The sequence below is a fragment of the Monodelphis domestica genome, chromosome 4, assembly GCF_027887165.1.
Source record: "Monodelphis domestica isolate mMonDom1 chromosome 4, mMonDom1.pri, whole genome shotgun sequence".
NCBI lineage: Eukaryota > Metazoa > Chordata > Mammalia > Didelphimorphia > Didelphidae > Monodelphis > Monodelphis domestica.
The window spans coordinates 10,604,244-10,630,973 of NC_077230.1; the positions used below are offsets into that span (position 1 = coordinate 10,604,244).

The following is a 26,730-nucleotide window of genomic DNA, read 5'->3' on the forward strand; positions in this document are numbered from 1 at the left end:
GACATGCTAGACTCTCAGGGAGATAGTAATATTGTGATAAGGCAGGCCTTACTCTCATAGAGATTGGTATATAGTAATGCAATGGTATATATCAATAATGATGAGCCTGTTAGAGATCGAGTGCCCAAACTGCAGACTCATGCTGCCTGTGAGCCTCTTGCCTCACCCCACACAGGGGAGGGAGGAAGTGCTCCCATTGGTTGCTGGGCAGAGGGGCGGTGAAGTGAGGAATGCCCTCTACCAGTGTAGAGGAGGGGAGGGGAGTTGCCCGAGTGCTCTGCTCCCCTCCAACTCTTCTGCCTGTGAGCCACCCACTTGACTCCCAGTGTACTCCCATTGGTTTCTGGGCAGACGGGCAGAGATGGGAAAAAAATGTCATCAGGCTCCATGGAGAGTGGGAGGGGAGCAGCTCCACCCAAGTCCCTCTGCCTTTCAAGTAATAACCTGGGGGTGGGGGGGAAGCTGTTGTGTCCACAGAGAGTGCCCTGTGTACCATCTTTGGTACCCATGCCATAGATTCACCAACATTGGTCTAGCCCTTACCACTCTTCTGTTTTAGAATTAATACTAAAACAGAAGGTAAGGAATTTAAAAAAAATAACTTTTAAAATTTATTTATTTAATTAATTAAGAATATTTTTCCATGTTTTCATGATTCTTGTTCTTTCCCTTCCCTCCTTTCTCCCCCTTCCCAGAGCCGATGGGGAATTCTGCTGGGTTTTACATGTATCATTGTTCAAAACCCATTTCCATAGCATTAATATTTACAAGAGTCAGCATCCCCAATCACATCCCCATCGAACCATGTGATCCTATGTTTTTCTTCTGGGTTTCTACTCCCACGGTTCTTTCTCTGGAGGTGGATGGCATTCTTTCTCCTGAGTAAGAGATTTAAAAAAAAAGAGCAGCCTGGGGCACTAAACGAGTTCCATGACTTGCTAGTTACAAAGTATAGAGACAGAGTATGAAGCCAGGTGGGCTCTGTGGGCTGCACCATGCCACCCCTTATATAATGACGCACCGTAAATGCCTTAGTGTGGCAGAACAACGTGCTCCGTGAGGTCTGAGCCGACACCTAAGGCTTGGTCCGTTACTAAAAGGGAGATCAAGGAGGTCTTGGTGAAGGAGACCTTCGAATGTGTGTTTAAAGCACGAGTCAGGAGTTCAAATGAGAACGAGAGCAGATATTGCAGGAGTGAGGAAGAAGATGCCCAAAGGCGCAGAGGCGAGCAGGAAGCTCTGGATAGAAGCCTGGTTTGGCTGCCATAGAGAGTATGTTTCACCAGAGACAGTCAGCGGGCTTTTGGGCTCTCATTACTGCTTCAGTGCCAGGGGCTGTGCCAGGCTGCCAGAGGGCTCGGGAGCGTCTTAAATATCAGGCAGAAGAGTTTGTGCTTTAGGTGGTGGTCAGGAGCTGCTGGAGCTTTCTGAGCCCAGGAAGGGCCTGATCTGCTTTATACACTTTAATAAATGTACCCTGAAAGCAGTATGAAGAAGTGAGTGTCAAGGATGAATGCAGCGATCCAGGTAGGTGCTAACTAGTCGGTACTGGAACAGCTTACGAGGAACGATGATGGCTCGAGAGGCGACAGAGAGATGGTGGAAGTCTTGAACATGGGAGCGATGTGATTGGGGTGCCCCAGACAGACGGGGTGGCGCCAAAGCCAGGAGCAACTTGAGAGGGAAATGCAGTGAACTCATTAGAAAATAGGCTGAAGTCTCAGTGGGACGTTTGGATGTGAATATCCAATTGGTATTTAGAGAGGTTAGTCTGGAAGTCATGATTTGGGGAGTCGCCTGCAATAGAGGCGGCAATAGAGTTTTGTATACTTGGAACAATCTCCGTAAAGATGCTCATTAAGAGTGTGACCGTATGTGACCCTGGGGGTTTTTGTTCACTTTGGTGAACTGTGAAACTAATCACACTAGAAGGTCGGTCCATTGCATCAGTTGACGCAAGAGCTTTAAAATATTTTAAATATAAGTTTTTGGTTTTTTACCATAATATTTATCTACATTTTGAATAGTGATAAATACAAGTAGATATTTTCATTTAATTTTGAAATAAACATTTATGTTTGTGCAGATGTACTGCATCAACTGATCCCCCTTGGTCCTTCGAGGACCAAATTCTGTCCTTTCTGTTAACAATTGCCAACAAACATAGACATTTCATCATACAAAGAATAGACTTGCCTAGGAAGCGAACTTCTTTAGATATAGTTTATTTTCCACAAGACTACACATGTCACATGTTACATGTACACATGCATACACATGTGTTTAATTTTCAAAGTAATAACAAAACCGGTTTATGCATTTGTGCCCCTTGGAGCTTTTTTGTTTTCTTCTGTGCATCAAACAGATTTTTCTTTGCATTTTTCTCACCAATCACTAGCCTGCGCCTCCCATTCACTCAGTAGTAGCCTTCCCTTGTAACGAAAAGCTGTAGTCCATATTTCCTCTGTTGCCTTTTTCTCAAGAGATAGAAGATGCATTTCATCCTCCTTTTTGAAATGAATGTTGTTTCATGTTTGTTTGGAGTCCTGAAATCTTTCAGAGTTGGGTTTTTCCATATTATTGGTGTCATTGGGTCCGTTTCGTTTCATCCTCATTCTGTACAATTCTTTTATGCTTCATTTTGTTTATCATTTCTTATGGTGCAATACCATTCATTAAATTTACAGATCACAGCTTTTTCTCCCTAACTACTAGCCCGTCATCCCCCATCTACTCACTGGAAACCCTCTCTGCTAACAGTTATGTGCAACTAGCCATTTCACATTGGAGAGACAGACACTTGTTTTCAATTCTTTGTTCCTATAAAAAGTGTTGCTATAAATAAACATTCTCTTTTACCCTTGGTCTCCTTGGGATATGTGACTAATGATAGTATCACTGGGTCAAAGGGAATTTTCAGTTTCGTGACTTTCGAGGCAGAGTTTCAAATTGTTTTCCAGAATTGTTGAATTAATTCAAACCTCAAGTGTGAATTAGTGTTGCTGCCCTCCTGTAGGCTTTTCAGAATTTGCTATTTTCTTTTTTTGGTTATTTTTCGACTTTCCAAGTACAATTGCAAGATTGTTTTAATTTGCATTTCTCTAATTAGTGATTTAGAGCATTTTTTCACATTATTGTTAATGGTTTGCTTTTCTTTGAGAACTGCTTATATCATTTGACCACTTATTCACTGGAAAATAACTTTTATTCTTATATTTTCATATTAGTTCTTACTAAATCTTGGATATTGCACCCGTATCAAAGAAATTTGCTGTGATTTCTCCCAATTATCTCCCCCTTTATTTTTATTTATTTTTTTAAAACCCTTGTCTTCTGTCTTGGAATCAACACTGTATATTGGTTCCAAGGCAGAAGAGTGGTAAGGGTTAGACAATGAGGGTTACGTGACTTGCCCAGGGTCACCCAGCTGGGTCTCTCTTTATTTTTGTTGTTCCAAAGCCTTGAAATTTTATGTAACCAAAATTGTTGACCTTATTTTTTTATGATCTCCCCTAATCCTTGGTTAAGTAGGACTCTCCTTCGTAGCTATAGTTGTGAAAGATATTTAGAGGCAGGTTGGTAGTGCAGTGGATAGAGCTCTGGACCTGAACTTAAAAAGGCCTGAATTCAAATTCAGCCTTTAAGCCCTTTCTTGCTGTGTGGCCCTGGGAAAGTCTCTTACCTCTGTTTACTTCTGTTTTCCTATCTGAAAATAGTGATTTTCAGTGGATTATTATGAGAAGGGGATGAAATAATAAAAATTGTAAAGCACTTAGCACAGTGTTTGGCACATGACAAATACTATATAGATGTTCGCTGCTTTATTATTTCTTTTCTTTTATAACTTTTTATATATTTTACATTTAGATCATTTGGCCATTTGGAGTTCATTGTGCCATAATACGTTAGATATTTGTAGAAATCTAATCTTGCCAGATTGCTTTCCAGTTTTCTCAGCATTTTTTTGTCAAATGGGAAGTCCTTAGCCCAAACGTTGGTGTCCATGGATTTATGAAGCACAGTGCTATTACGTTAGATTGTTTTAGAGTTTTACTTGCCTAACCTGTCCCATTAGTCAGCGTTTCAGTTTTGTAAGAATTATCTAATAGTTTGATGATTACCACTTTGAGGTCTTGGACTGCTCATCCTCTTTCCTTCTTGTCTTTTTTCAAATTTCCCTTGAAATTCTTGACCTTTTCTTCCTCCAGATGAATTTTGTACTTTATCTAGTTCTTAATTAAGTCTCTGATCGTTTGAGTGGCATCACTACATGTATAAATTAATTTAAATGTAACATTATTTAAATTTATTTTGGCATGATCCAGCCCTGAAGAATGAACGTTTCTTCCGTTATGAAGGCGTTTTTTCCCAACCGCTTGCTCACATGGGTCGATGGGGATAGGATTGGGGATGCCGACTCGAAAAGATCCCTCTGGTGTAAATAGTAATACTATGGAACTAGGTCTGGATCCAGGACACATTCAAAACCCAGGGGAATTGTCGTTGGCCATGGGGGGAGGGGAGGGAAAGAACATGGATCATGTAACCATGGAAAAAGATTTCGAAATTAATTCATTCATTAAACTTTTTTTTTAGAAAAGGTGTTTTTCCCTTGGTCGTTCTCCAGTGCCCGTGGGCGGGGAGAACCCCAGATCCTTTCTTTGGGCAGACCTTGGTCCTAGTGCTGGCCCCGTTCCAGACTCTGCACGAAGCACATCATGGGACTTGTCAAGTTGTGGCGAGCACTTGAGCGCGCAGGAGGGTTAAGTCATGCCGACCGCGCCCGAGTCTTGCGCAAACGCCGATGCTGCTCACCCATCAGGGACGTCTGCTCCTTGGGTCGCCCCCAAGGAATGGGGGGGGAGGTGGCGCGTGCCGGGCAGACGTTCCTTGGCCACGTTGGCCCTCGTGGGGTCCATCTGTGGCGCCCTCGAGCAGACCCCCGGAACAGGAATGATAATGAGAAACGTCTGGCATAGGAGGAGAATGGCCAAGCCTAACAGAGGCGTCGTGTGGGCAAACGAGTCGTCGGACTTGCTCCGTGCCGAATGGCCGCCAACCCTCCATCGGAGCAAGCCAAAGCGCAGACAGCAAGGTCCGCTTGAGCTCCCGTTTGGGGGCTTCTTTCCTACCTTTCTGCTCGTTCTGGTTCTGTAGGTTCATTTGATCATTTCTTAGTCCGGCCTGGGGCAGGGGGAAGGGCAGGGGATCCGTATCTAGAGTGCCCACTACATGCCGGGCACTGTGTGAACAGCTTGACAGACCTTTAATTTTATCCTCTCAACCACCATGAAAGGTAGGTCTTGGGATTGTCCCCATTTTACAGTTGAAGAAACGGAGGGAAACGGAGGCGAAGAGATTTCCCCAGAGTCCCACAGCTCGTCGGTGAAGGACCAGTGCTCTGTGCACCATGATGCCACCCCTAGCTAGCTGGCTACTAAAGTTACTGTTTTAATTTTTAGTTGTATCTCTAGCCCGACACTGTCTTCTTAAAATTTTATACAATTATATTTCCTCTCCTCGGTCCTCTCCTTTGTCTTCTCCTAGTATGGGAGCCCCTTCTGGATAGGGACCATCTTGGCTTCTTTGATTTATAGCCGGACATATTCTTGGCTCCCCACCCCCATCCTTCCCTTTCTCTCCACCCCCACCCCCCCTTCCTCCTTCTCTTCCTCTTTCTCCCCATCTCCCCTCTCCCTCCTCCTCTTCCCTTCTCTGGCCCCCTTCTCTTTCTCGCCCTCTCCCTCTCCCTTTCCCTCCTTTCTTCTCTTTCCTCTCTTTATTTCTCCTTCTTTCTATCTTAGCTAGACCAGATCACGTTTTAACTCATAGCTAATGGGATACACGAACACACGGTATGAGGAAATCTGGTAAAGGATGGAGTGAGTCAAACTTTATTTGTTAATCATCTTTGCAAATCGACTGGTTCTTTCTCTGTAACAAGGTAGAGCCTCCATTTCCACTTGGCTCGTTAAAATACAGGCGGTAGGGTGCGGCGGAGCTCGGTAGAACCTTTTCATGGCTTGACTTAAAATAGTACCTTATTGTCTCAGCAACCACCATCGCGAGTGAGCGGCGTGCACGGGGATGCTCCGGGCCTTGGCTGGGAGGGGGCTTTTGACGATGATGTGAGTATAGAGCTGCCTATCAGGCGTTTCTGTTCTTCCCGATGCCTCGTCGCCGCATCGTTCTAAATGGCTCGCTTTGAGTCTGAGGCCATGAAGGGCTCGGCGACGCCTTTCAGGTATTACAGGGAGTCAGTGACAGTTGGAATTAGAATCTTAAGGGTGCTGCTTCTCGCTTTGCAGTACTTCAGGCCTAGGTTGTAAATGAGGAAGGAAGCAGTTCATTGAAATAGTCGCTCTTTTTTATTTACTTCGTCATATCTCTTTGGGCGGAAGGTGCATGCTCATGTTTTAACCACTGCAATCATTGCTGCAAAATTAAAGCTGCCTAAACTACAGCTTCGAGAAAAGGGCAATTTTTGATATTTTCCGGATCATCTTATTTTAATTTCACTGACTGAAAGAGGAGGAAAAACAACCTTTAATTCATCGATTCACTGGGTTTACCAGATAGAGCTTGATCCTTTAGTTTTTAGATACCCGATTGAGAAGTGCCTTCTTTTTCTAGTCTAATCGCTACCTCATTTCTGCCAATTAAAGGAAATGTCCCTTTGCCACGATTTCTTCTCTATCAGTAGCTCGTTCTGAAAAAAATCCTCAAATCCAAATCATCCTCTTAGTTGGAACTTCACGATAGAAATATTTAACTTAAACTTGGACCTCTCCAAGCTTGACCATAACAACTTAAGACAATTTTAGTGAATATTTTTTGGTTAACATTCAACAAAGTGAAGTTTTGTCAACACACAACATTCAGATTCTCTGTGAGGCTGATTTAGTTCAGATATCGGCCAGCTGGTCTGATCTACAAGATAGCCACAGGCCATGCACTCGGAGGGAAGCCCTCGTGTCCCCAAAGTCTATTTTTCCTTTTATTAAAACCCTTACAGAAGGGCAAGGACTCTAATGGGTCACGTGACTGGCCCAGGCTTTTGAGTCCAGCATTGACCTCCCAACGTCAGGCCTGCTGCTCCCTCTGTGGTGCCGCCTCGCTGCCCATCCCTCTCGTCCTGATGGTAGTCGTCAGATGAACGCACGCACTTCGCCGGCAGAGGCAGAGGTGCCGCGTGCCTCCCACGTGCCGGCCACGGTGCTGGGGGCTTGTGACAAAGAGCCTCTCTTTGATAGGTGCAATGCACCGAGGCTCCTCTGGCGGTGTAAATTGTTCAAAGAGGACACTAGTGTTGGGAAACGCCCGGGCAGCCTCCCATCGTGAGTGTTCGCTCTTGCTCACAACCCCAGAGGGAAGCAAGCTCAGGATCCTTCTTCTTCCCCAGTCCCAGGAAGAGTAAGTGGTGGAGCCGGACTAACAGGAGCTTGGCTCATTCCTGGTCCCTTGTTCTTTCTACCACATCCAGATGGAGGGAAAATCCCAAACGGATTCTGCGGTGTTGAGCTTCGGTGGAATGAGAAAAGGAGAGCAAATGAGTTACTTCTTTCCTCGTGTAGCTGCCAGGTTACCACCCAACGTACGAAGCTCTCGCCCTTTTGCCCTCCTTACTGTGCTTGCTAACTGTGGACCATTCTCTCGTTCTTTGGGTTTTTGTGATGCTGTTCTTTCCCCTTAGAAACCCTGACTTTCTTCAAGAAGGAATGGAAAGGGCAAGCGAGGTGGCTCCAGGGACAGAGAATGGAGCCTGGAGAGGAGCGGTCGGTCCTGTGTTCCGGTGTGACTTCAGACCCTTCCCAGCTGTGTGAGCCTGGACAAGTCACTTAGCCCCCATTTCCCAGCCCTTATTCCCAACCCATATTGTATCAATTTAGATAGAAGATGAGGACTAAAAAAAAGAGTGCATGAACAGCATTTATTAAGCTCTTGCCATGTACCAGAAACTGTGCTACATTCTGAGGATGCAAAGATCGAAACAGAGACAAAGTCCTTCTCGGAGTCGATGCTCTGATAGAAGTTGAAAGCACCAGAAGAGGACAGATGAACAGGGAAGGGAAGTGAGAAGGTGAAGGAAGGGGGAGAAGGCAGCCAAGAGGTAAGATGGTCAGGCTGCATGGGATATGAGGCTGAAACATCATCTGGTGTTTAGGAACCGCCAGCAGAAATAGTGGGCTAGTTAACTAGTCTGTCCACAGTCACGAGTCACTGGACAGGGTCTTGGTCAGGAACTCCACAGATGAGTAGAGTAACCCCCCACTCCCCCCTGGAGTGTGAGTTCAGGAACACCCGGGGGTAGAGAGTAAGGTTTGTTTGGGGAAAATAGATCAGTGGCAGCAGGCAGATGGTGAGATGGTTTGTGACGATGGCCCATTGGGATATTGTTTATTAATCACGGTCTAGTGTGCACCATGCACCAGGCACCATGTTTTACGTGAAGCTTTCCCCTATTTCCCCATAACTATTAGAAATACATTTCCCAAACAACCCTGTGCTTATTGTGTGTGTGCGTTAGGCGTGTATATGTTATTCATCTCAGAACTTGCTTTTTAAAAGCAAGGATTTTTCCGTATTTTATCTTTTTATTCTTAATGCCTTAATTTTTATTCTAGGGCTGGTTCTTAAATCATGAATTCTTGTGATTGATTTAGAAATAGGAAACTTGCTTAGGGTGGCCATAGGGGACAGTTTGAAAAGGAAAATTGATAGTTTTAGACAGGAAATAAGGATTTGAAATGAGAATTCAAAGCTACAGTTTAAAGGCATTTATTATAGAAATGATTCCTCAAACTATGAGAATAAATCAGGTGTCTGAGAGAGAAAGAACTAGAAGACCCTAAGTAAGCTATTATTAGGAGATGAGAAGAAGAAAGAAGCCCTTCAGGAGAAAAAAAGAGAACCAGGAAAGTGTGATAGCAAAGGGAATATTAAAAGAGTTGTATATCACAGAGAGGTCAGTTTGTATAATAGATAATTCTTGAAGCATACTTTTAAAATTCAGTCTTATGAATTATCATAAAAAACCTTGAATCCAGCTAATTCTTTAAAGGAAACTAATTGTACCTTTTGATTTTTAAATTTTATTTAATTGCTTAATTAAGAAAATTTTTCCATGGTTACATGATTCATGTTCTTTTCCTCACTTCCTCCCGCCCCTTCCTATAGCCAATGCACAATTCCACTGGGTTTTACATGTGTCATTGATCAAGATGTGTTTCCATATTATAGATATTTGCACTAAAGTGATTGTTTAGAGTCTACATCGCCAGTCATATTCCCATCGAACCATGTGATCAAGCAGTTGTTTTTCTTCTGTGTTTCTGCTCCCACAGTTCTTCTGAATGTGGATAGCGTTCTTTATCATAAGTCCCTCGGTATTGTCCTGCATCATTGCATTGCTGCTAGTAGAAAAGTCTATTGCATTCCACCATGTATCTGTCTCTGGGTACAATGTCCTCCTGGTTCTGCTCCTTAAAACTCCACCAGCAATGCATTACTGTCCCTATTTTGCCACATCTCCTTCAACATTTATTAGCCAATCTGCTAGGTGTGAAGTGGTACCTCAGAGATGTTTTGATTTTCATTTCTCTAATTATAAGAGATTTAGAACACTTTTTCATTTACTTATTGATAGTTTTGATTTCTTTATCTGAAAATTGCCTATTCATGTACTGTGCTCATTTATCAATTGGGGAATGGCTTGATTTTTTTTTTTTTGGTACAATTGATTTAGCTCCTTATATATTTGAGTAATTTGACCTTTGTCAGAGGTTTTTGTTATAAAGATTTTTTCTCAATTTGTTGCTTCCCTTCTAATTTTGGTTGCATTGGTTTTGTTTGTACAAAACCTTTTTAATTTAATGTAGTCAAAATTATTTATTTTACATTTTGTAATTTTTTCTAACTCTTCCTTGGTCTTGAAATCTTTCCTTTCCCAAAGATCTGACAGGTAAACTATTCTGTGTTCACCTAATTTGCTAATAGTTTCCTTCTTTATATTCAAGTCATTCACCCATTCTGAGTTTATCTTGGTGTAGTGTGTGAGATGTTGATCTAAACCTAATCTCTCCCATACCGTTTTCTAATTTTCCCAGCAGTTTTTGTCAAATAGTGCATTTTTGTCCCCAAAGCTGGGATCTTTAGGTTTATCACACATTGTCTTGCTGAGGTCACTTACCCCTAGTCTATTCCACTGGTCCTCCCTTCTGTTTCTTAACCATATTGTTTTGATGACCACTGCCTTATAGCACAGTTTAAGATCTGGTTTCTTGGTAGTTTGATAGGTATGGCACCTAATAAGTAAATTAATTTGAGTAGGATTGTCATTTTTATTATGTTAGTTTGTCCTACCCAGGAGCAATTAATGTTTTTCCAATTGTTTAGATCTAGTTTTAATTGTGTAGAAAGTGCTTTGTTTTTGTGTTCATATAATTCCTGTGTTTGTCTTGGCAAATAGATCTTTTTACCTTTTGATATCCCCTTAACACTTAGAACAGTGTCTGTAGACTCAAGAAATATTTGTTGATTGTTTGATTCTGGCTTCTAAGATGGTCTTTTGCTGGAACTAGATTTTTAAAAAATGTTGGCACCTGACTAGTTAATTTCTGTGAAAAGTAACATTTTTGCAAAATTGGCATAATTTTATCTGGTTAAAATTTTGCATTTTAGAGCCAATCAGTAAGTTATTTAAGAAACTGCTGGTATAGTGCATAGAGTCAGTCTGAGACAAGACAACTGACCTATTTAGGTTCTGGCTCTGCCACATATGCATACTGGCTGTGTGATAGTGGTCAGGGTTCTTGGTCTCTCAGGGCTGCCTCGGGTTTTAGTCTGCAGAACAGTTGTGGATTTGTGTTGGTAGAAGTTACCTCATTGGGAACTATCTATCCTTATGAAATCACAGATAGAAGACGATACATTACTCAGAACTCTTGAAATTTGGTTTCTACTACAAAAATGTGTTGGTTCTCTCTTCAGTGCATGTTTCCCTCCGAGATTCTCATTCTAAAAGGGTTTTTTACTTCTTTTTTTCCCTACTTTTTACTCACCTGGAATTCTCTTATTGGTGCTTCTAGCATTGTGCATAGCAAATAGGTGGTCTCTACTTGTCTAATGGCTGCCCTGGAAAAGGAAGTTCAATTGTTTGTTATTTCACTCCCCTGCACACTCCTTTTAACTCACTCTTCATCTTCATTCTCTTTTTCTCCCTCCTTGCTTTCAGATAGAATAGCTAACATTCTTTTCCCCAGTTCTCGGTTCCGTTTATCTCTGCCTTCCTATTAAAGCCTAGCGTCTTCTAGGATACCAGTACCAAGTGGTAGATAAACATGTTTTCAGGATCACTTATTTGGAGCCTTCATTTAATGTTTTAAAATTGATGTTAAGTATTGGTTCCAAGGCAGAAGTGCAGATGGGATTAAGGGACTTGCCCGGCATCACACAGCTAGGAGGTATCCGATATATTTGAACCCAGGACCTCCCATCTCCAGGCCTGGCTCTTAATCCACTGAGCTACCCAGCTGCCCTGAGGATCAGTGTTGAAACCTCTCACACACTTGGGGGGAAATGGTGGCTCCGTGAAGTTTTATTATGAGAAGATTTCCAGGGGAAGAAATCATTCTTAGAAATGTTTTGCCAGTGGATTACTACATCATTTTGCTGTTAGTCACCTACATTTACTGAATAGGAAGTGCCTACTGTATGTAAGTAATATATATATAATTTGTTATTATAATATACACAGGAGGAATAAACAAAAGTCTCATCCTCTGGGAACTTCATAATGGAAAATACTGATTGTTTTTATTGTTAGGGCTGCCAAACTCTATTGAGGAGGGGGATTGGACTAAGGGAGCTTCCCCGAAAAGCAAACGAACATGTTTCTGTCTCACTTTTTAGGTAGGGTTTATAAAAGAGTAAGAAGAATATTGGAAAAGTGTGGAGGGACTAGTATGAACAAAGGTGAATGAGGGACTGTAACTCAGGCTTTGTTGGTTGCAGCTGGTTAGAATTTAGAATGGAAGAATAGGTTGATGAGTTTGGGGTTGGGAGAGGATAAGATTAACAGTAAGTTAATGAATGTTGGATAGTACCTCAGTTTCCTCACCTGTAAATTGACGATAATAATACCTGCAAAGGTCAAAGTCTTTTGCTCATCACTCATTAGGTATTTTGGCTCTCAGATCTTCCTCCATAGTTTCTCTCCTGCGTCCTAGCCCCACATCTCCAGCTTCCTGTTGGCTTTTACAAACTGAGTTTCCCATCGTCATCTCAAACTCAATGAGTCCAAAACAAAACTCATTATTCTGCCCCCCTACTTTCTCCCTCCTGTCCCTCTGACTAACTTTCCCTTTTCTATGGGCAGGGTCCCATTATCTAGTCATCTAGGATTGCAGCCTATCTCATTCATTGGCCAAATCTGAGCTCTTCCTCTACAACATTTCTTGCTGTTGTCCCCCACTCTCTACTCCCTTTGCCGTTATTCTAATCTAGAACCTCATCATCTCTTGCCTACTGTTGCAATAGCCTGTGTTTCTACATAGTTACCAAAATTGTTATTCCTAAATGACAGGTCTGGTCATATCACTCCTCTGATGCCTGTGTGTATTAAAGTGAACTCCTCCCTTTAGCATTTTCTTTTAAACCCTTACCTTCCATCTTGGAGTCAACACTGTGTATTGGCTCCAAGGCAGAAGAGTGGTCAGGGCTAGGCCATGGGGGTCAAGTGACTTGCCCAGGGTCACACAGCTGGGAAGTGTCTGAGGCCAGATTGGAACCCAGGACCTCCCATCTCTAGGCCTGGCTCTCAATCCACTGAGCTATTCAGCTGCCCCCTCCCTTTAGCATTTAAATCCATTTGAATTCTGACTCCAGCCTACCTGTTAGGCTTTTTGCCCATTGCTTCCATTAATATGTTCTGGTTACAAAATAACCTGCTAGTTATATCTGCCTTTTAGGACAGTGATGGCGAATCTTTTAGAGACCATGTGCAGTGCCCGCCCCCTTAGACTGCTTGTGGTACTTCCTCCTTCCAAGTACCCTCTTGCCCACTGCATTTGGGGGTGGGGAAGATGCCTCCTGCAGCCATGTGGACCCGCTGCTGCCTCCAGCTGTGCTGGGGGCCAAGCAAGGGGGCTGTTATGGAGCTTTGCTCAGCCAGACAAGACTAGTAGGCTCAGGGAGGTGGCTTCTTATTGCAAAGCAGGGTGCCTGTCCTTGTCCTCCAATTCAAATGCAGCCCCACATGGCCTCTGCTCAGCTCTGTTGCTGAGATTCAACCACAGTTGCCTTTTAGGCTGCTTCGATTTGCATAACAATGGTGCACCCCTGCCAGGATTGCTGTGCTAAGAGTGGGGCTGCCTAACTGTGACCCACTTGGAGGTGGGTCCAGGGGGGGATGGGAGAAGAGACCCCTCCCCCCAGCTTCTCCTCCCAGACTGGGAGGGAGAAAGAGAGGGTGTGGCCTGAATGCTCTGTTTAGGGGAGGGAGTAGGTACAAAGGGGTGAGGAGGCAGGATAGAGAAGAAAGGAGCAGCTAGCATGCCCTCTTTGGCACATATACCATAGGTTCACCATCATGGTTGTAGGATGTTCTATCTTTCAGACTCTACAGACTCTACTTGTCTGGGATCTACTCCCTTTTAGGAATCCTAGCTTTCTAAAGGGTTCAGGTCAAATGCCATTTCAAGGAGGACCTATCTTGATCTTCTGCTATTAATGTTCCCCTAAATTATATTATATTTACTTTGTACATATTTTGTATTTACTTATTTGCATTCGTTACAATAGACTATTATTTTCCTTCAGTTTAGATAGTCACTTGTATATAGCAAGTAATTTGTAAATGTTTTTTCATTCATTTTTAAATGTTTTGTATTCTTCTCTCATGGTGCCTAGGACATTGATAATGGGTATTTTTATCTGCTGCAGTGATTTGAATTGAATAAATTGAGTCTTGTCTTTTCTGGTGATTAAGCGATGGGTTGTCCTTTTCGATTAATGTTGCCTTGGCAAATGCGCCATGATTTGTATTCTGAAATGGTAAAGGCACTAATCCTAATGTGAAGGTTTCTAGAGGTAGACAGCCCAGTGTGCACAGAGGGGTGACCTCAGAGTCAAGAAGACTTAGGACAGAATGGCTTTGTGACCCCAGGCCATCAATTAGCCTCTCAGCACGTGCTGATAGGCTTCCCTAGAGTTGCTCAAACCCAAATTCTCTACACCAATGAATCAAAATCCCAGACCCTCCAGGTGGATAACAGCTTGGGTGTTCTGTATTCTTTTTGGCAAAACGCTCTGAAAAAGGGACCTTAGAAAAGTAAAAATAATTAAAATGGGCATTTAATGAAAAGAACTGCAGTGGAGAGAAGAAACCAAGCAGAGGGAAGAAAGAGTTTGGCTACTGATGAAACCTGTTCCCTGTAGAGAGTATCCCGAGCAATGAAAAAGAAGACAGGATTGCCAGTGAAAGATTTGAGGGGAATACATTGAGACCATTTGAAAACAGAAGTGCAGAACATGATAGAGAATCTCTATAAACATAGATCATGTAAGTCATTTCTAGGAACATTTTACATGAGTGTAAGTTGAAGCTCATAGTTTTCTAGGCTTTCTAACGGAACTTTCCCCAACATATCGCCATATTGTAAGTGGGAAAAAAAGACCCTTTGGTATACTTTCAGTCTCACTTGGACACTTCCATGTATAGGAGTGGCCAAAAATATCATTTGCACCGCTATAGATTTGCTGCCTCCCCTTTGGCCTGTCAATCTTCTCCTATTCCTCCTTCTATTTCTTAGATGCTAATCATGAAGCATTTTTGAGATACATTTTAAGTGGGTGCAAAGAGAAGAGTTCTATATGATCCCTGATATACACACACACAAATGTGTGCTTGACATGAATATTTGAGAGTCATTTTACTGTGTATTTTTCAGTCTTATGGAAACTGGAAGCCAAGTTCCCCCACGTTGGGGATCAGCGTGCCTTTTCTAGAATTGCCTCGTCTTTTTCCCTTTCTAGAATATCTCTCTGTAATACTAACAAGTACAAAGAGTACATTTGAAAGTATTCAATGGTAGTAGATAACCCCAGGGTAGTTCACAGCTGTGTTCGTACTGTATCCTGCATGTCATTGGTATTATATTTTATAAGAAACCAAGTTAGCTTATACTTACAAGTTTCCTTGGTATCCTGACCTTTTTATTTTTAATTTTTAAAGTCAGTTAAACCGTATGCTTATGTTTTATTAATGTATACATACATTTCTAGTCATTCACTGCATATTTGTTTATTATTATATATTTTTTTTTGCTTTTAGACCTCTAAGGTTGGAAAACTTAAGAAGAAGTGTTACTGCTGACCATACTAAATTTTGTGCCTTGGTAAGTAATGGGAACCGAATTTCCTATGGTTTGTTTTTTTTTTAAACCCTCACCTTCTGGCTTAGAATCAATACTGTGTATTGATTCCAGGGCAGAAGAGCAGTAAGGGCTAGGCAATGGGGGTTACGTGACTTGTCCAGGGTCACACAGCAGAGAAGTATCTGAGATCGGATTTGAACCCAGGACTTCCTGTCACTAGGTCAGGCTCTCAATCCACCCAGCTGCCCCCTTTCCTGTGTATTAAGTGCATTTTCTTCTAGTAACAGTACCCCTTCTCCCTCTAGATCCTGCATATTTGTAGTAGGTAATCAACAAATGTTTCTTGACTTGTTGATTTTTTTTTAAAAAAAGGTTTTGCTGCCTTTGAATGACCTCCATGGAAGGGAAGATGTTTTGAATATTGGACAGGCTTGCCTGGGTCTTTCCTACCATATATATGATCACACCAGTTGCTGGGATTTTGTCCATGACCTCCTTCCACTGTCATGAATACCATCCTGGACTGAGGGGAGGAGAGGATTACTGGAGTCATTCTAGAGGACTTAAAAACAGGCTTTTGTGTTTGGTTTTGATTTCAACCCTTGGAATCCTTTCACCACTGCAAATCCGGCATCCCCAGTGCTTGGGGCACTGCCCGAATGCCTTAAAAGTAGGACTTTGCTCTTGTCTGTCTCTTTGAGGCAACATAATGAGATAAAGAGGAGGGCGCTATGTGCTCAGCAAGGGCTGACCTTGTCTAGGTAAAGAGAATCTTGTAGACTTTCCTGCCTTCTCCTCTTGGTGTTACTTTAGTGGAAAGAAGAGGGTGGATTTGGGGGGGACCTGAGAGATACGTTCCGGGTCTGGGGGCTTCTGAAGTGTGTGGAGGGGAGGGATGGCGTGGGGAGCTCGAGAGCTGCGGTGCTAATAGTCCGATGTGGTTGGAGTCCGGTGAAAGAAGGCAGATTGCCGTCAGATTGTGGGAAGCCTCGAATTCAAGGTGGGACGGGACAGCCTTTATCCTAACGTCATTAAGGAGCCCCGCCAGGTTTGGGGTCTTGGGATGGCCATCCGATGGGAACATGGGAGGGACCCTGTAGAGATGGCGTTAGCAGGAAGGACGGAGCGCTGGATCGAGATGGTAAGGGGGAGACGCTGGGCAGCTTTCAGAAGGCTACAAGGCTGGACAATGGGGGGGCATAGTACCTTCAATAGAAATAAGGCCTTTGGGGAGGCACAGTGTTAGGGGAGCAGATGAGTCCTGTTTCGGACATACTGTGTTTGAGATGTCCGTGGGATGTTGAACTAGAAATAGCCAGGAAGTACTCATGGAGAGAGATCAAGCGATTTTGGTGTCTTCTCTGACGAGAGCCGCCAGGTGGCACAGCGTACAGGGTTGGACGCGGAATCCGAAAGATTTGAGTCTCATTGAGATACTAACCGTGATTCTAGATGAGACAATTCTGTGCTTTAATTTTCTCATTTGTAGAATAAGGATAATGCTGCTAGTAACTAGTAACAACAACTCTAGGTCTTTTTTTTTTCTTTTAACTCCTTTTCTTCCATTTTAGAATCAATACTGTGTATTGGTTCTAAGGCAGAAGAGAGGTAAGGGCTAGGCAATGGGGGTCAAGTCACTTGCCCAGGGTCACACAGCTGGGAAGTGTCTGAAGCCAGATTTGAATCCAGGACCTACCATCTCTAGAGCTGACTCTTAATCCACTCAACTGCTCCTAACAACTCTAGATTTTAGAGTTGTGAGGACAGGAAGAGACCTTGTTCCCCTATGTCTCCTAGAGCTAGCAGTCCTTCTGGCCCTGGGACTATATAACTAGACCCTCCACTCTCCTGTAGTCACAATTGCCCTCTCTGTCTTGGAATTGAGTCCAGGATTCCTACTCCTCCATGAGTGATCCTCTCCACTCTAAAACTGTGACCAGCATCCTTGTTCCCCTGTGGTCACAAGTGAGTGCCACTCCTTTTGGCCCTGAGATTGCCACCCAGAACTATGAAGTCCTGAACCCAACACAAGCAAAAGGGTTCCCTGCAACCTCCTTCCAACCAGTTGTCCAACCAGCCTCCCCTGCTATCCATGAGTTGGGCTCCTGGTTCAAGGAGAAAATATTGCAAGCAACAAGAAAGAAATAATTCAGATATCATGGAGCCACAGTCAGGATCACAAAAGATTTTTTTTTGAAAAATTTTATTTAATTAGTTAATTTAGAATATTTTTCCGTGGCTTCAAGAATCATGTTCTTTTCTTCTCCTTTCCACATCCCCTCTTTCCCCCTGTAGCCGACACGCAATTCTACTGGGTTTTACATGAGGATCACACAAGATTTAACAGCTTCCCTGTTAGAAGAGCAGAGGGCTTAGATTATGGTATTATGGGTATTCTGGAAGAGAAAGCTAGGATTACAATCCATAATAACGTATCCTGCAAAACTGAGTATAATTTTTAAGAGGAAGAATGGATATTTAATGAAATAGAGAGCTTTCAGCCATTCGTGATGAAAAGATCAGAACTGAATAGAAAATTTGACTTTCCAATACAAGATTCAAGAGAAGCATAAAAAGGTAAACATGAAAGGGAAATCCTAAGGAATTCAGTAACGTTAAAATATTTATATTCCTCTCTGAGAAGATACTTGTCATTCCTAAGAACTTTATCCTTATTACAGAAGTTATTAGACAGAAGTTTTGGATGTGAGTTGACTTACTAGGATGATTTTAACAAAATAAAATTAGGTTGTGAGGAAAGAGAAGAAAGGGAAGAGAGAGGAAGAATGGGGAAATTATCTCATGGAGAAGAGGCAAAAAAAGAGGGAACTTTTACAATGGAGAGGACTATGTGGGGCATGGTGGGCAATGCTTCAACCTTATGATCGTTGGAATTGGCTCAAAAAGAGAATAACACACACACACACACACACACACACACACACACACTCAGTTTAGGATAGACCTATATATAGAGATCTTGTCCTATAGAGAAGAAGAAAGGGAAGGACATAAGAGAAAGGGAGGAGGGCTAATAGAAGGGAAGACAGATTAAAGGAGAGATTTCATTAAACAAAAGTCCCAAGTTTGATTTTAGGTGACAATCTCATCAATAAAATGGGGCTAAGCCCTTCCGTCTTTCCCTCCTCATCTGTTATAATAATGCATGAAATGAATAGGGACGGTAGGGGAGTTGAGATAAAATTTTTATAGAATATTAAACTCTGTAAAGATAAGTATTATATAAGTAGAAGTTCCTACTGTCATAAAAGTTACTTGCCTTATAATTATGAAACATTATATTTGTACATAAAGATTCTAGTTCCAAAACTAACCCTAATTAAAAGGTTGAGCTGGTTGTATCATATACTTGTTTCATTATTGTTTGTTCTTCCATGACAAAGAGTCAGAGTGGGAAGGTGAGTAATGTGTATCATTTAAGTATTGCGGAAACCTTGCTTACAGTGTGGGTTAAACTGTTTTCTTATTTAATTAGAGGGTGATGAGCTGTCTGATGATGAGTTGAGATGAGAAAGATTTAAGTTCCAATAGATTTACTGGGAAATCATAACACTAGAAAGGTTTACAAGAGAATTGGACCCTTTTTGCAGTGTGCCATGCTTCCTTAAAGGTCTGTAGGAAATAAGATTCAATCATCATCTCATTTGCTAACCCCTAAACTGACTTGTCTTTAAAAGCATCATTCTTTCCCTTTTGACTTTTCTTGCAAGAGACTGTTTTTAAAAAATTCTCAGAAATTGAGAATATTTTCTAATCACTGAATATGTAAATTCTGTTAATCCATGCAAAATTCTTAAGACAAATCTAGAAATTTTACTTTATCGAATCTGATGGGGAAATCCAGAAAAAGTTGCAGTGAGACATTTGTTCAACCACGTTCAACACAGGGCAGCAGACCCTGAGGATAGAGTTAAGTTGGAATGCATCTGTGAGCTCTCCTGCTCCCAGGGAAAGATGATGTGCCTGGGCTAGAAGAGGTCCCAGACCCATCCTGGGGCACTTTGATGGAGACAGATGTGAACTGCCAACTTTGCCACTCACTACTCAGTTCTCTGGGTCACAGACCCAGGGTGAACTGAGAAAGGGGACCTATGTACTTGGGCAGAATTCTGAAAAAAGGAGGACTTTCTGAAGGCATGTGCCTCAGATCTCAGGCCCAAAATAAGGTCCAGACCAACAGGAAACCCACTAAACTGACATTGACCCAACCGCACTTTCCAGCTGGCTGATAGGGGCTGCGTCCGGTACCGTTCTCTTTTTCAGACCCAAACTCATGTCAGGAACTTAACAGAACTCAGACTAAGCAGACAGAAATCATGCTTTGCCCTGGATTAGACTCTTGAGAACACTGGAAATTTGCCTAGAATAAGACAATACTTAATACTCCAAGAAAGCAGAGATAGGACTAGCCCCCGTTTTCACTCCAGAAGTGTAGCAGAGTCCAGCCCTGTTTGAAGTATGAAATTAAGAAGTGGACTGGAAGAATGAACAAATAGAACAAGGATTCCCACTATAAAGAGGTATTCTAGTGGCATGGAAGTTAAAGACGTAAACCCAAAGAGGAGATTTCAAAACATCTGCAAGCAAAGCTTCAGGAAAAAAAAAAACACTTCTCAGGCCAAAAACAAATCAACTCTAGTTCCTGGTAAAAATTGGAAAAGAATTGAGAGCCAGGGAAGAAAGAATTAGAAAGGAAATGAATAGCTTGGCGTGAGAGGTACAAGATCCTGCTCAAACAACAAACCCTCTGAAAATTAGAATGGGCTAAATAGAAGCCAGTGCCTCCAGGATGGAACAAGAATTATTAAAGTCAAGAGACTAAAAATACAGAAGAAGATAGCAGATACCTCATAGGAAAAAAGATCGAGGAGGAAATTTTTGCAAGGAACTAGAAAGGAAAAATTTCAATACTGAGGAACTGCAATCAAGATCGCACACAATTTAGTAGACACCACTCTAAAGGAGTGGAGAATTTGAAATTTGGTATTCCAGAAGGCAAAGGTTAACTTAAAGTTAGGAGTAACTCAGCAAAGTTTAGTAAAATGCTACAGGGGAAAAAGAACCTTTAGTGAGTTAGAGGATTTCCAAGCATTTCTGAAAAAAGACCAGCTTAGAAGCTCCGGGCATCTAGGTGGCTCCATGGATAGAGACGTAGGCCTAGAGATGGGAAGTCTTGGGTTTAAATCTTACCACAGACACGTCTTAGCTATGTGACCTTGGACAAGTCATTTAACCTCAGTTGTCTAGTCTTTATTGCTCTTCTACATTAGGATTGATAAGACAGAAGGTAAGGTGTAAAAAAACCAAACCAAAACAGTAAATGAGAACAAATCAATTTATCAGTGACCAATATGGAAGTGTGCTTTCCATGATAATACATGTATGACCCAGATCAAATTGCTTACCATCTCTTGACTGGGGGGAGGGAAAGGAGAGAGGGAGGCAATCCGAATCTTATAATTTTGAGACACTTATGTTACAAATTATTACATGTAATTGTAAAAATAAAATATCTTAAAAAAAGAAAAAAGAAACTTTGAAACTCAAACACAGGAGAAATGGGAAGCATAAAAAAGGTAATATGAAGGAACACTGATAAAAGACAAATGAAAGACAAGTTATTTGCATTAAAATATGGGGAGGTGATATTTCTCTATCTTAAGAAAGAGAAGAATAATGAATGCCCTGGACTGGAAGGTTAGGAAACATGATTTCAATTGGAGTGCCCAAGTGGCCATCTCTACCAATAAAGAGGAAGGCCTCTTGATTGAACAAGGAAGAATGTGCATGTATTTTTGTGTATATATATTCTTCCTTCCTCATTCACCCCCTCCTCCCCTTCCTTTCCGAACCTAAACCAAATCCATTATATAATATTACATTTATGTGTGTATATGTTATACACATGTTTGGATGTACACATACACACAGTTGGGTAGAGAAATGGGAAAAGGGGGGAGGGGGACTCAAGGAAGAAGAGATTAAGGAAGGACAACTATTCTAAGCAAAACAAACTCTTGGGGATGTGAAAAACTTGAATGTGTTCATTGCTATATTTTTAGAGGAGTGAAGGGTAGCACGGTGAGCCTGAGGAGGGAATAGGTTTGGAATGGCCTCTATGGGGCATGAAATGAATCAATTAGGGAGCAATAAGAAGAATTTGTGAGGAATAGCACCAGCAAGGTTGTGTTTTTCTCTATGCTGATATCAAGAAATTGTTACTTTATCCTTATGCATTTTAATGTCTTTACTATAAAAGGATTATTTATAAGAAGCTTTTTTTGCATCAATTGGTGTAATCATATGATTTTCCAACAACAGTTTCAATATATTTTTGGGTAGAAGTTGTCAAATAGTTTCAAACTAATATATAAAACATTTTAAGTTTTAATATTTCAATTCCATTATTTTTATGCAATTAACAAAAAGTGATATAGCCATGATAATTATGAAATACAATTATTTTCTCATTTCATTCCTTAAATAAGACCTCTTTCTTCTATAGCTGGAAAAAGTATCTTCTCCCTATTTTCTCCCCAGCTCCTCTAAAAGTCTATATGATGTGACCTCTCTCTATTGGGGGTGAAGCGTTCGTCTGAATCTCATTTCAGCTAAATTGCTTTCTAATTTTCCTGGCAGTTTTTGTGAAATAGTAAGTTATCCCAGTAGTTGGAGTCCTTGACTTATTGAAAATTAAGCTACTATGATTGACAGCGTCTCTGGGCATCTATGGCTTTACTGATTAACTTCCTCTGCTTTATCCGATACTGAATAATTTTGATTTGGTAACAATTATTGGTATCAATTGGTTGATTATTCTTTTGTAGTATATTTTGAAACCTGGAACTGCTAGGCCCCTTTCCTTTTTTCATTATTTCCCTTGATCTTTGGTTCTTCTAGAAGAATTTGTTATTTTACCTAATTCTATAAAGTAACTCTTTTTATCATGGCAGAGAATCTGTAGCTTACTCTAATCATTAGGTATTAATGATTTAATAATTGCCTTTATTGATATGATTCAACCGTAAGCAAATAGTGAATGTATAGTGGACTCCTTTGTAGATGAAAGCCAATTGCTGCTGGCTAGTTTTATTCTCACAGCAACTAAGTGGTAGAAACATATAGACTGTTAGGCCTAGAACTGGGAAAGCTCATCTTCTGGGTTCAAATATAGCCCCAAACATTTACTAGTTGCACGACCCTAGATAAGTCATTTAATTCTGCTTCTTTTTCCTCATCTGTAAAATGAACTGGAGAAGGAAATGGCAGGCCATTCTGGTATCTTTGCCAAGAAAACTCCAAAAAGTTGAACTTGACTAGACAACCAAAGCAAAAACAAGTCTTATTCTCAGGAATAAAGAAAAAAAAAACATTGGCCAGGTTGATATTATACCAGTCACCTGGGTCTAGGCTATCTGATCTATAACACTGACAAGTAAGTAACAGCTTTCGGAATGGGCATGATGTCATTGTTTGGTTCCCCATGAGCTGCCAGGTGCCATTGACACGGCTATTGTAAGGGAATCTCATGTTCAGAAGTCCTCCAGCTTCCTTCGTCTCCATCAGCAGATCAGACATACCTTCCATCTCCACGGGCGCCCCTCTTCTGGGATGTCAGCTCTCCTTCTTGTCTGAGGGTTCACATCTCAGCAGAAGCTTAATCCCTGGGGCACAGCGTGTAGGGTGAGCTCCTCCTGGAGCCACTCCATCCCCACCTCTGTCAGCAGAGCCACAACGTCCCCTCAGCTTTCTTTGGCTGTTGCCATGGTCCCAGAAAACGGAGAGCTCTCTCTCCAGCTGCTGAATTTGCCTCCCCACTTTATTTCTGGCTTTCTTATTCGGCTAGTTCAAACTAAGCAGAAGATAAAAAACCACTACAGAAGGCTGGATGTGGTATTTTTAAAAATGTCCCTTAGGAGCCCCCTTCAGCACTGACCACACGAATACCGTTGCTTGATTGGGAACCTGCCCCACATTCCTCAGAGAGGGCGACTGATGTGTGGTCAGGAGGGCTGTTGCCACTGGGCACAATCCTGTATCTCACCATTCAGTTACCCCACCCTGTTCCTATTTTGCACCTCAAGTGGGCTGTGAGCCACCATCTTACTTGGCCCTCGCCTGCACAGAGGCATTGCTCTAACACTCCGCGTATTTAGTTTAGGCTTCATGTTGGAGCGGAATGAGGCAAGTCATTTAATATTGCACATGGAACGCTGCAAGGATATCCTCCTAGGATCTCTTACTTGGGCCTCTCCCCCATTTCCATAAGGAAGATATGTTTGATCAACAGGATAATGAAGTGATTCCTCAGGAGCCAGCTTTTCCAAGTTGCTATGACTAAGAACGCTTTCTGTATTTTTGTTTGCTTAAAAATATAGAAACAATTCTTAACTTGTGGGTCGTACAAAAGCTGGAATGGGCCAGATTTGGTCCTCAGCCGCCCCTGCCTCAGATGACCTGGAAACTGGAGTCAGGGAGTCCAGGACTAATCAAGACTTTGGGGCAGCTTTGACTCCTTTGAGTTAAAAACCTCCCCATGTTTGGGTGAGAGGAAGGAACCTGCAATGGAGACGTACTGACCGTAGCCACTTAGAGTATTTTTATAATTTATAAGACAGTTTTAAAGATTATATTTTGTTTTCCCAAGTTAATGTAAAAACAATTTCTACCTTCCTAAAATGTTGACGTCCAAATTCTCTACATCCTTCTCCCTCCCCCTCCAGATGATAAGCAATCGAATCCAGGTTACACTTGTGAGATGGAGCAAAATATATTTCCATATTGGTTCTATGATGGGATCCTTTGGCATCATTGTATTGCTGAAGATGGCCAAGTCATTCAGAGAGGATCATTGTGCAATATTGCTGGTCTTTGCAGGTTTTGGAAGTCATCCTGCTCATTATTTCTTCTAGCACAATCATATTCCACTACAAACTTGCTTAGCCATTCCCCATTGCAACCACAAGAAGAGCTACTCTGAATATTTTTGCACAAGTACGTCCTTTCCCACCTTTAAAAAAATCTCTTTGGAATATTGACCTGGTAAGGATGTTGCTGGCTCCAAGGGTACGCCCAGGTTGATGGCCCTTTGGGTGTCATTCCAAAATGGTGTCCAGACTGTTTGGATCAGTTCACACCTCCACCGACAGAACACGAGTGCCTCAGACACTTCCTCATTCTGTAACCCAGGCCAGTCTCTTAACTCCAGTTGCCTGGACCGGACCTCTCCTGCCTTGGTATTGATTCTATGACAGAAGGGAAGGGTTCAAGCCCAACCAACCAACCAACAAAACCAGTGCATGGCGTCCTGTTTTTCCCATTGTCTTCCATAGTTAACATTTTCCTTTTCTGACATATTGGCAGCCCTGACAGGTGTGGGATGGTACCTCAGAGCTGCTTTAATCTGCATTTCTCTAATCAATAGTGACGGAGCACATCGTTGTAGGACGAGAGATAGCGCTGCTCACTTCAGCTGAAAACTGCCCGCTCACATCTTTGTTTTTCATTTTTTGGCCACTTTGCACGGTGGCCCTGTGCCTTCCCCTTCTAAGGGGGCAGGCGGTGTGTGTTACTAGACGATGCGCATCTTCTCTTTGTTGCTAATAGGGTTCTTACACTTCCGTTTTTTCCGGTAGTGAACAAACAGGAAGTTTTTGCCCAGGGTGACATCACAGCTTTTTGTGTTAGTTAAAGGCATCCATGCTGCCTCATCACATGTGTGGTGGACACAAAGCTGAGGGACAGACCTCACATCAGAGGACAGAATCGGGATCCGGAAGCATTTGACTTGCCAGATAAAGTCAGCAGAAGCAGCGGCAAAGTCTTGCCCTTAGATACACGCGTACAGTGTGGAAGAGACGCAGATTGCAGCAGGTCTGAACAACACGTGCTTGGTCACATGATCATCACGAGGCAGCAGGACCGAAGGAACAGCCCCCGACATGGCATCTTGTGCTGTATGAAGAAGGAAATGTATTCAGGATGAAGGAAGTGAGAGTCCCTGCGTGCTCTATATGCAAGCCATCATCATACCCTGGTGGCCAGCTTCCAAATGGGCTGTCTCATTCCCCGGCAGCCCCTGTCCATCTCTATTTCCCTGGAGGGCCGCCTCTGGCACTGGCTCTTCTTCTAGGCCAGAGATGCTGTGTGGACCCTGATGACTGGAGCTTCCTTGGGGCTGCCAGACAGAGCCAAGCCTACAATCGGGAAGGCTCCTCTCCCCGAGTTCACCTCTGGGCTCAGGCACTCGTGTGATCCGAGGCACGTCCCTTCATTCTCCACCGTAAAAGGAGTTGGAAAAGTTTTTCCATTTCAGTGCTTTGGCCAAGAAAAGCCCGACCGGAGTCATCGAAATCGGAAATGACTCAAAATGACGAACACGGAACTTTCTTGCCGTCCCTTCGGGGCGTTCTTATTTAGTGTCCGCAGCTTAGCACATTGTGAGGCTTCTCTTCCCATTCTTGGTGCAGTGTGGCTCCACCTGTACAGGCTCCCACGTCTTCCCTGGCCCAGCTCCTCTTCGGCAGATAGAAGATCTCTAAGAGCCTATGGGCTGCTCACCTCCCTCATGGGGCTCTTCCTCTACCCTCTAGACTACATTGAGGCGCTTGCCTCTGTTTCTCCTAGGTTGTCTTTGCATTGCTCCATTCAGGTCCTTGTCAGATACTTATAGGATGTTATTGGAAGCCAGGCTCCTCTGTGATGACTTTGCCATCGTCTCCAGCAGTCCCAGGGTTCCTTCTGTGACAGGAAGGAAGTGGCCATTGAAGATTGGCCCTATTTGTTCATAGAACTCTTCCAAGGATGGTGGCGGTACGTGCCCAGCTCTTCGGAGTGATGTAAAGAGAACTATAATATTGTGAGAATCCCTTACCAAGCAATGACAACGTGAATAGACTATGGTTTTAACCATGCCAACCATGGTTATGTATAAAGCAGGAAAGCTCCAAGGGAAATTGTACAGTATGATTTCAATTTGTAAGCTTGCTTCCACACTCCTATTTACTTTTGGTAAATTCTGATTGATATTTGGTTTTATGTACTGTGATTTAGATAAAGACGTTTAGCAAAAATGTATATTTAATTAAATTACATGAATAAAACCTCCATGTGAATATTGTGTTTCTGCTGTGGAGAGCAGGTATAGTAATGAATGGGCATCGCTGAGAGTGCATGAAGTAAACAAGTGGGACTTTTGAAAGCTCTGTAGGGAAATGAAAATCCATTTGTGTTTATATTCTTTATTTTTATTTTTTTAATTGAAGTTAGAATATTTTTTCATGGTTACATGATTCATGTTCTTTCCCTCCCTTTTTCTCACCCAGCTTCTGGAGCT

At 42.3% G+C, this 26,730-nt stretch overlaps 1 protein-coding gene across 12 annotated transcripts in view; it reads left to right on the forward strand.

Annotated features, from left to right (window-relative positions):
- AGPAT3 (1-acylglycerol-3-phosphate O-acyltransferase 3) overlaps positions 1 to 26,730 on the forward strand; it is a 139,338-nt gene that overhangs the window by 35,268 nt on the left and 77,340 nt on the right. For 8 of the 12 annotated variants that reach the window (XM_007493211.3, XM_056797104.1, XM_056797108.1 and 5 more), the window contains one exon: positions 15,332 to 15,395. The gene's annotated coding sequence lies outside the window, so the exon portion shown is untranslated. Of the gene's footprint in view, positions 1 to 1,446; positions 1,528 to 5,651; positions 5,883 to 5,925; positions 5,945 to 15,331; positions 15,396 to 26,730 lie in introns of those variants that run through there. The other 4 variants (XM_007493212.3, XM_056797107.1, XM_007493213.3 and 1 more) reach the window with 3 other exon arrangements.